We start from the raw sequence: 9,573 nt of genomic DNA on the forward strand, positions 1-9,573 counted from the left end.
AAAAAGAAATGTTGCTCTACATAAAGATGGCTTAGGTTATAAGCAGATTGACAAAACCCTAAAACTGAGCTGCAGCAAGACGGCCAAGACCATACAGTGGTTTAACAGGACAGGTTCAACTCAGAACAGGCCTCGCCATGGTCGACCAAAGAAGTTGAGTGCAAGTGCCCAGTGACATATCCAGAGGTTGTCTTTGGGAAATAGAGGTATGAGTGCTTCCAGCATCGCTGCAGAGGTTGAAGGGGTGGGGGGTCAGCCTGTCAGTGCTTAGACCATACGCCACACACTGCATCAAATTGGTCTGCATGGCTGTCATCCCAAAAGGAAGCCTCTTCCAAAGATGATGCACAAGAAAGTCAGCAAACAGTTTGCTGAAGACAAGCAGACTAAGGACATGGATTACTGGAACCATGTCCTGTGATCTGATGAGACAAAGATAAACTTATTTGGTTCAAATGGTGTCAAGCATGTGTGGTGGCAACCAGGTGAGGAGTACAAAGACAAGTGTGTCTTGCCTACAGTCAAGCATGGTGGTGGGAGTGTCATGATCTGGTGCTGCATGAGTGCTGCCGGCACTGGGGAGCTACAGTTTATTGAGGGACCATGAATGCCAACATGTACTGTGACATACTGAAACAGAGCATGATCCCCTCCCTTTGGAGACTGGACCGCAGGGCAGTATTCCAACATAATGACCCAAAAGACACCTCCAAGATGACCACTGTCTTGCTAAGGAAGCTGAGGGTAAAGGTGATGGACTGGCCAAGCATGTCTACAGACCTAAACCCTATTGAGCAGCCGTGGGGCATCCTTAAATTGAAGGTGGAGGAGCCAAGGTCTCTCACATCCACCAGCTCCGTGATGTCATCATGGAGGAGTGGAAGAGGACTCCAGTGACAACCTGTGATGCTCTGGTGAACTCCACGCCCAAGTGGGTTAAGGCAGTGCTTGAAAATAATGGTGGCCACCCCAAATATTGACACTTTGGGCCCAATTTGTACATTATCATTTAGGGGTGTACCCACTTTTGTTGCCAGAGGTTTAGACACTTTTGGCTGTGTGTTGAGTTATTTTGAGGGGACAGCAAATTTACACTGTTATACAAGCTGTGCACTCACTACTTTACATTGTAGCAAAGTTTTATTTCTTCAGTGTTGTCACATGAAAAGATATAGTAAAATATTTTCAAAAATGTGCAGGGTGTACTCACTTTTGTAAGAAACTGTATCAATGAAAAATGTTTGTAAAAAACATCATTTGTAAATGAGCAGTGATTTACTGATGCTTTAAAGTTAAATAATAAAAATGAAAAATTCCCTCAAATATAGTGCCTGTGAGGGGTCCCTTTAGTCTGCCTGTAAAGTGGCGCATTCGTACTGTGTATTGAACCTGCTGCAGCAAAACAGACATATATATGTACAGTGTAAGGATTTTAACAAACTTTGTTGCAGATTTCTGCCTTTTGTTGTTCTAAAGAAATTGTAGTTTGTTTGTTGGTGTCTCTCTGGGAGTATCTAATCAAAAATGACATTTTTGTTGCAAGGGATGCCCAAAATCTGACTTGTATCTTAGTGCAGACTTCTGGGAAAATCAGTCAGTCAATCACACAAGCAGAAAGTGAGATATCTGGGGGTGTTTTGTACACCATCTGTGTAAAGAATGCCTGCAGGTAGCCATATTGCATTTTATAGAAAATGACAGAGCTGCAGATTGAAAATAAAAGGTAATTCATCCAAATACAATATGACTTGAATAGCAATTGTATATGCTTTTTTTTTAATTTTTTTTATTTATTTTACAATTTTTTCCCATGAACGTGGAGTTACCCTTTAGGTCTAACTTCATAGCAATTTATAGCAATTAGATCTCTACTTAGTCTAGGTACGACAATCTGTCATCCGGCCCCCCTCCCCCCAAAAATATATATATATTTTATGCCATGATAATTTTATACTTTATACTAAGGACAAAAGAAAAAAACTGATGAAAAAAAACAGTTAGGGCTCTTTCACACGGGCGGTCCGATCAGATCCGCCTGTCAGTTTTTTAGGCGGATCTGATCGGATCCTCCATGCAGCTCTATGGTGCAGCGGGTGTCAGCGGAGGTCACCTCCGCTGACACCCGCTGCCATCCGCATCCGATCCTGTGCTGAAATCTGGATGGATGGAAACCCTATTTTTCCATCCGTTCAGTAATCGGAGCGGAGCAGATCTGAGGAGAGCGGACAAGCGGTCCGCTCTCCTCCGATCCCCCATAGAGGGCAGCGGGGGCTGAGACACCTCCCTCTCCGCTCTGCAAGCGGAGACGGAGCTGTCATCCGCCCGGCTCAGCGGGGATCGCGGATCGATCCCCGCTGAGCAACACGGATCCGCCTGCGGAGGCGGACCGTGTGAAAGAGCCCTTAATCAGTACTGTATTGACCCCACTTTCTGAAATAGTGCAACAAAAGGATATATAGTGGCCCAGATTCCAAACTAGATTGGCGCATATGTTACAAGGTCTAAAAAGTGAATATCCCACTATGCCCACGCCAGTGGCGTACCAATAGGGGGGGCAGTCCGCCCCGGGTGCCACACATTAGGGGGGTGTCAGGGAAGACCAGGGTGACACCCGGGGCTGGCCGCCAGACTGCTTCCACCGCAGAGGAGGAGGAACTGTTTAAAGCAGAGAGGATGTGAGAGACTCACTGTCACTCCCGAGCCCTGAATACACAGCGATCGGCGCTGCCACAGTTTACTGTGCTGGTTAATGAGAAGGCGATTGGTTGCTAGGACCGCCTATCAACCAATCACCTGCTCATTACCCGCACAGTAACTTCTGCAGTTCCCGCCGAGGCGCCGATCGCTGTGTATTCAGGGCTCGGGAGTGACAGTGAGTCTCTCACATCCTCTCTGCTTTAAACAGTTCCTCCTCCTCCGCTCTCCTCCTAAAAAGGTAGGGGGGGGCTTTGTATTGTAATGGGGTTCTTTGGAGGGGTGGCTTGGCTTTGTATTGTATAGGGGTTCTATGGGGGGATTTATTGTAGAGGGGTTCTATTGGTGGGGGCTTTGTATTGTAAAGGGGTTATATTGGGGGGCTGTGTAATGTAAAGGGGTCCAGGGGTAAGGGGGCTGTGTAATGTAAAGGGGTCCAGGGGTACAGGGGCTGTGTAATGTAAAGGGGTCCAGGGGTACAGGGGCTGTGTAATGTAAAAGGGTCCAGGGGTACAGGGGCTGTGTAATGTAAAGGGGTCCAGGGGTAAGGGGGCTGTGTAATGTAAGGGGGCTGTGTAATGTAAAGGGGTCCAGAGGTACAGGGGCTGTGTAATGTAAAGGGGTCCAGGGGTACGGGGGCTGTGTAATGTAAAGGGGTCCAGGGGTACGGGGGCTGTGTAATGTAAAGGGGTCCAGGGGTAAAGGGGCTGTGTAATGTAAAGGGGTCCAGGGGTACAGGGGCTGTGTAATGTAAAGGGGTCCAGGGGTACAGGGGCTGTGTAATGTAAAGGGGTCCAGGGGTACGGGGGCTGTGTAATGTAAAGGGGTCCAGGGGTAAGGGGGCTGTGTAATGTAAAGGGGTCCAGGGGTAAGGGGGCTGTGTAATGTAAAATGTAACATTTTACACGTGACACGTCAATGTTCGTCGCCGGGGGGGGGGGGTGCCAGATATAGGATCCGCCCCGGGTGCCAAATGCTCTAGGTACGCCCCTGGCCCACGCTACTCCCTAGGCAATCTTTAGCATGACACACACCATTAATGATGCCATTCATCTTGCCAGCAGATAAAATGTGCAGTGCTCAGCAGTGGCACCCATAGTAAAGAGATACATGTTGTCCTTAGTGAGGCTTTATTCTACAAGTATATCTGAAAATAAGCAGAGTTTTTTTTTTTTTTTTATGCAATGTGCTCAAGCAGTTTGTATGTTTAGAATTATGGAAGTCCATGTCAGCTTTTTTTTTTTCTGAGAAACAGAACGGTAGACCTGCAATGCTAAATTTGCAAGGCAAGCTTCTCTGGAGCATCCTTGATGCTCAATTCTGCTTCATCGCTAATAGAAAAACTCTTGTCTCCTTAGGTGGACCTTACCATAGATAGCAAGCAATTGTGCAGCAAGTTGGGAAATTACTTGCTAAGCTATTTCTAGACTTGCCAGGCTTCACAAGTTTGTTGCACAATTGCAGTCTGCTTGCATGACTCAGGATTAGGGTTGAGTGACACCGGACTGTATTGTTCGTACCAGTCTTTTGGGTATTCGGTACCTGGACCCGAACCCGGACATTTCACTGTATGTTCGGGTACTGTCCGTTGTTCGGTAACGTTATTTGATGTTTTGGCGTGGTTTTAATGGCGCGCTTTCAACAGGTGCAAGGCAGCCAATCAGCAAGCGTTTAACTAGTGTGCCCTAGAATCCATCACAGCCATGTCTACTAATGGCATGGCTGTGATAGGCCAGTGCAGCATGTGACCCAGACTCTATATAAGCTGGAGTCACACAGCGCCGTGCGTCACTCTGCTATAACTACTGTAGGGAGAGGTTCCTGACTGCTGCTGAGGGAGAGATAGACGTTTACTATAGGGCGAGGCTGGAGAGATTGCTTGTAGGGAAAGCATAGGATAGGAACAATCTGCTTTAATCAGACAGCGATCTACATTGATTGTATTGTGTGGGGGGTGCAGTGACAATCTTTATGCCCTGACCTGAGCCAAGTGAGGAGGAGAAAGGAGAAACCCAAAAATTTTATCAGTCTGTTAGGCGTGCGGTGCTGCACATTTCATGCAAGCTCAGTGCATATGTGTCTGCTTAATCTGCATTTAAAAAAGAAAAACATGTTTTCCTTTATATTTAACTTTAAAGACTGCCATGTCAGACAGACATTGCTTTTATAACCTGCTCTTCAAAAAGCACCAATGTGAGGGGAAAATAATTATTTTATAGTATTTAGGGTAAAAAAAATATTTTTCAGTTTTTCATTCAAATGGGTTTTTTTTTTTATTCAATAGCGGAATAGAACAACAACAGTATCCAACCTGTTAGGCGTGCGGTGTGTAGCGAGCATTTCCTGCAACCTCAGTGCATATGTGTCTGCTTAACTACCTGCCATCCTCGATACAGCCTATATACGGCTGCAGCGCGGACTTGAATTTTCGGGAGGCCGTTTTTAAACGGCCTCCCAGAAAGACTCTCCCCGCGCGCTCCCGCGAGCGCGCATCGGGGAGAATCTGTGTCGCCGTGTCCCTTGGACACGGCCGATCACAGATCGTGGTGAATGGCCAATCACAGCGGCCATTCACCACGTGATCAAGCCGTCCAATGAGAGATGATCTCATATGTAAACATATGAGATCATCTCTCATCGCCGGCGCTCCTTCCTCACACAGAGCCAGCAGTGTGAGGAAGGAGGGGGAGCCTCACAGCGCCGGGGACACACAGCATTGTAATCAGGGCACTGATCACCAGTGCCCTGATTACTAAAGGTAAAGAAATACACAAATTGCCCCCCCATCAGTGCCCACAGTGCCCATCAGTGCCCCCCATCAATGCCCACAATCAGTGCCCATAGTGCTGCCAGTTAGTGCCCATCAGTGCCTGCTCATCTAGGCACTGATGAGCACTGACTGGCAGCACTATGGGCACTGAGTGTGGGCACTGATGGTGCTGCCCATCAGTGCTCATCAGTGCCGCCCATCAGTGCTCATCAGTGCCACCCGTCAGTGTCCATCAGTGCCATCCGCCAGTGCCCATCAGTGCCGCCTATCAGTGTCCATCAGTGCCGCCCGTCAGTGCCGCCTCTCAGTGCCCAGCAGTGCCACCTCTCAGTGCCCATCAGTGCCGCCTATCAGTGCCGCCTATCAATGCCGCCTATCAGTGCTCATCAGTGCGGCATATTAGTACCTCCTCATCAGTGCCCATAAGTGCCACCTCATCAGTGCCCATAAGTGCCACCTCATCAGTGCCCATAAGTGCCACCTCATCAGTGCCCATCAGTGCCGCCTCATCAGCGCACATCAGTGAAGGAGAAAAATTTATTTTCAAAATTTACTCGCAGAAAATAAGAAAAACTTTTTTTTTTTTTCAAAATTTTCTGTCTTTATTCTTTTTTTTGTAAAAAATAAAAAACCCAGAGATGATTAAATATCACCAAAAGAAAGCTCTATTTGTGTGAAAAAAATGATAAAAATTTCATATGGGTACAGTGTAGCATGACCGCGCAATTGTCAGTCAAAGTGTGACAGCACTGAAAGCTGAAAATTGGCCTGGATGGAAGGGTGTTTAAGTGCACAGTAGGCAAGTGGTTAATCTGCATTTTAAAAAGAAAAAAACTTTTTTCCTTCATATTTTACTGTGACTTACAGCGTTTAGACAGACACTGCATTTCAAATCTGCTATTCAACCAGCACCAATTAAGGGGACAATTATTTTTCAGTTTTTCATTCATACATTACAGTGCGATACACCCATTGCATACTGTTGTATTGTGCATTGCAATAAAAAAAAATTTAGAGGCAAAAAAAGTTGATTGCGGCCCTGTTCGCATATGTTACAGTGACATACACCCATTGCATACTGTTGTATTGTGCCTTGCAATAAAAAAAAACTATTTAGGGGACAAAAGAGTTTATTGCAGCCATGTCCGCATATGTTACAGTGATATACACCCATTGCATACTTGTATTGCACCTTGCAATAAAAACCCATTTCGAGGAAGATCCAAAATTCGATTAATATGACGTGGCCTGGGTCGTGGTGTTGCTGGTGGTGCTCCTGTTGCAAGGAGAGGATGTGGTCGATCTGTGCCAGCTACACACACAGGTGAAACACCTTCCTCAGCAGCGAGTAGGCGACAGAACCTGCAGAAGTATTTGGCAGGGCCTAATGTGCCTCTACAAATGTTAAGGCCAGAACAAGTACAAGCGATAGTATATTGGGTTTCTGACAGTGCCTCCAGTTCCTTCACATTGTCTCCCACCCAGTCTTCTGCTGAAAGGTCAGAGTTGGCACCTGCAGCCGATGTCCATCAATCTGTCACCACACCCCCTTGAAAATCAGCCAAGCAGTCTGAGCCCCAATTCATGCAGCAATCTCTTCTTCTTTTTGATGACTCTGTTAGCATGGTTTCCCAGGGCCATCCACTTAGCCCTGCCCCAGAAGTGGAAGAGATTGAGTGCACCGATGTCCAACCACTTATGTTTCCAGATGAGTACATGGGAGGACCATCGCAGCACGTCTCGGATGATGACGAAACACAGGTGCCAACTGCTGCGGAATTCCAAATTGTGGAGACCGACAAGGGTTGCAGGGTTGAAGACTGGGTGGAAGACGATGTGGAGGACGATGAGGTCCTCAACCCCACATGGAATGAATGTCATGCAAGTGACCTTAGTAGTTTAGAGGAAGAGACGTTGGTCGCACAGAGCCACCAGCACAGCAGAAGAGGGAGCAGGGTGCAAAAGCAGAGCGGCCGTGCCCTAGACACTACGCCTGCTACTGCCCAACGCAGCAAGGGACCAAGCACACCAAAGCCAGCTCACAGAGGTTCCCTAGCATGGCAGTTCTTCAGACAATGTGATGATTACAGGACACGAGTGGTTTGCACGCTGTTCAATCAGAGCCTGAAGCGAGGCATAAACGTTCTCAACCTGAGCACAACCTGCATGACCAGGCATCTAAGTGCAAAGCACGAGCTGCATTGGAGTGCACACCTCAAAAACCAAGAAAGGTCTCTGGCTCCTCCTGCTTCCTCTTCTGCTGCTGCAGTCTCGGCCTCTTCATCCACCTCTGTAGTGACAGTGGCACCTACCATCCCGCAAACAGAGGATCCACCAGCAACACCACCACCTGGGTCACCAACCATCATCTCCACAATGTCCTGTGGAAGCGTTCAGCTTTCTATCTCCCAAACACTGGAGCGGAAGAGGAAGTACCCCCTACCCACCCGTATGTCGTGCCCAGCCACCACTACTTTTAAAGGCAAGCTATCCCTTCCCTGCACAACCAAGTGGGTTACAAATCAGGTGTGCACTGCGCAACGCTATCTGTGGCAAGGTCCACCTAACTACAGACACGTGGACCAGTAAGTACGGTCAGGGACATTATATCTCCCTAACAGCACACTGGGTAAATGCAGTGGCGGCTGGGCCTGAGGCAGATAGCAGTTTGGCGCATGTCCTTCCACCACCGAGGATTGCAGGGCGCTTCAGTTTGCCTCCTGTTTCTAACTCCTCCTACTCCGCTTCCTCATCCTCTACCGCCTCCTCTTGCGGTTAGCGTAACACCTTAACCACCAACTTCGGCACAGCTAGGGGTAAACGACAGCAGGCAGTTTTTAAAACTTGCCTGTTTGGGTGAAAAACCACACACCGCGCAGGAGTTGTGGAGTGGCATTTAACAGCAGACTGATGAGTGGTTGCTGCCAGTGAGCCTCAAGCCCAGCCTGGTGATGTGCAATAATGGGCGAAATCTCATAGCAGCTCTGGGCCTAGCCGGTTTGACACACATCCCTTGCTTGGCGCATGTGCTGAATTTGGTGGTGCAGAGGTTCCTTAGAAATTACCCTGATATGTCAGAGCTGCTGCTCAAAGTGCGGGCCATCTGTGCGCACTTTCAGTGTTCTCACCCTGCTGCTGCTCGCCTGTCAGCGCTGCAGCGTAACTTCGGCCTTCCTGCTCACATATGTGACGTGCCCACAAGGTGGAACTCCACCTTGCACATGCTGGCCAGACTGTGCGAGCAGCAGCAGGCCATAGTGGAGTTTCAGCTGCAGCATGCACGCGTGAGTCGCTCTGTGGAACAGCACCACTTCACCACCAATAACTAGGCCACCATGCGAGACCTGTGTGCCTTGTTGCGCTGTTTCGAGTACTCCACCAACATGGCCAGTGCCGATTACGCTGTTCTCAGCTTAACTATCCCACTTCTATGCCTTCTTGAAAAAACACTTTGGGCGATGATGGAAGAGGATGTGGCACAGGATGAGGAGGAGGAGGAGGATGAAGAGGTAACATTTCCAAGGCTTTCAGGGCAGTCATTCGCAAGTGAGGGTGGGTTCCTGCACACACAAATGCCAGGGACACAATTGTCCAGCAGGGGCACAGTTCTGGAGCATGACGAGGATGAGGAGGAGGATATGGAACCATGTTCACAGCAGGGTGGCACCCAGGCCAGCTTATGGCCATCACTGGTGTTTGGCTGGGGGGATACGGAGGACACAGGGGATACACCTCCCACAGAGGACAGCTTTTCATTGCCTATGGGCAGCCTCGCACACATGAGCGATTACATGCTGCAGTGTCTCCGCAACGACCACCGAGTTTCCCACATAGTTTCCCACATAGTAACTTGTGCTGATTACTGGGTGGCCACCCTGCTGGATCCCCGTTACAAGGACAACGTACCTTCCTTAATTCCCTCACTGGAGCATGATCGGAAGATGCGGGAGTACAAGCGCACGCTGGTAGACGCACTGCTGGTGGCATTCCCACCTGACAGCAGGGGCACAGTGGAAGCACAAGGCCAAGGCAGGGGAGGAGGAGGAAGAGGTCGTCAACGCTGCCAGGGCACCGCCAGCACCTCAGATGGCAGGGTTAGCATGGCCAAA

The sequence above is a fragment of the Pelophylax lessonae genome (genome assembly GCF_965119305.1).
Source record: "Pelophylax lessonae genome assembly, chromosome: 1".
NCBI lineage: Eukaryota > Metazoa > Chordata > Amphibia > Anura > Ranidae > Pelophylax > Pelophylax lessonae.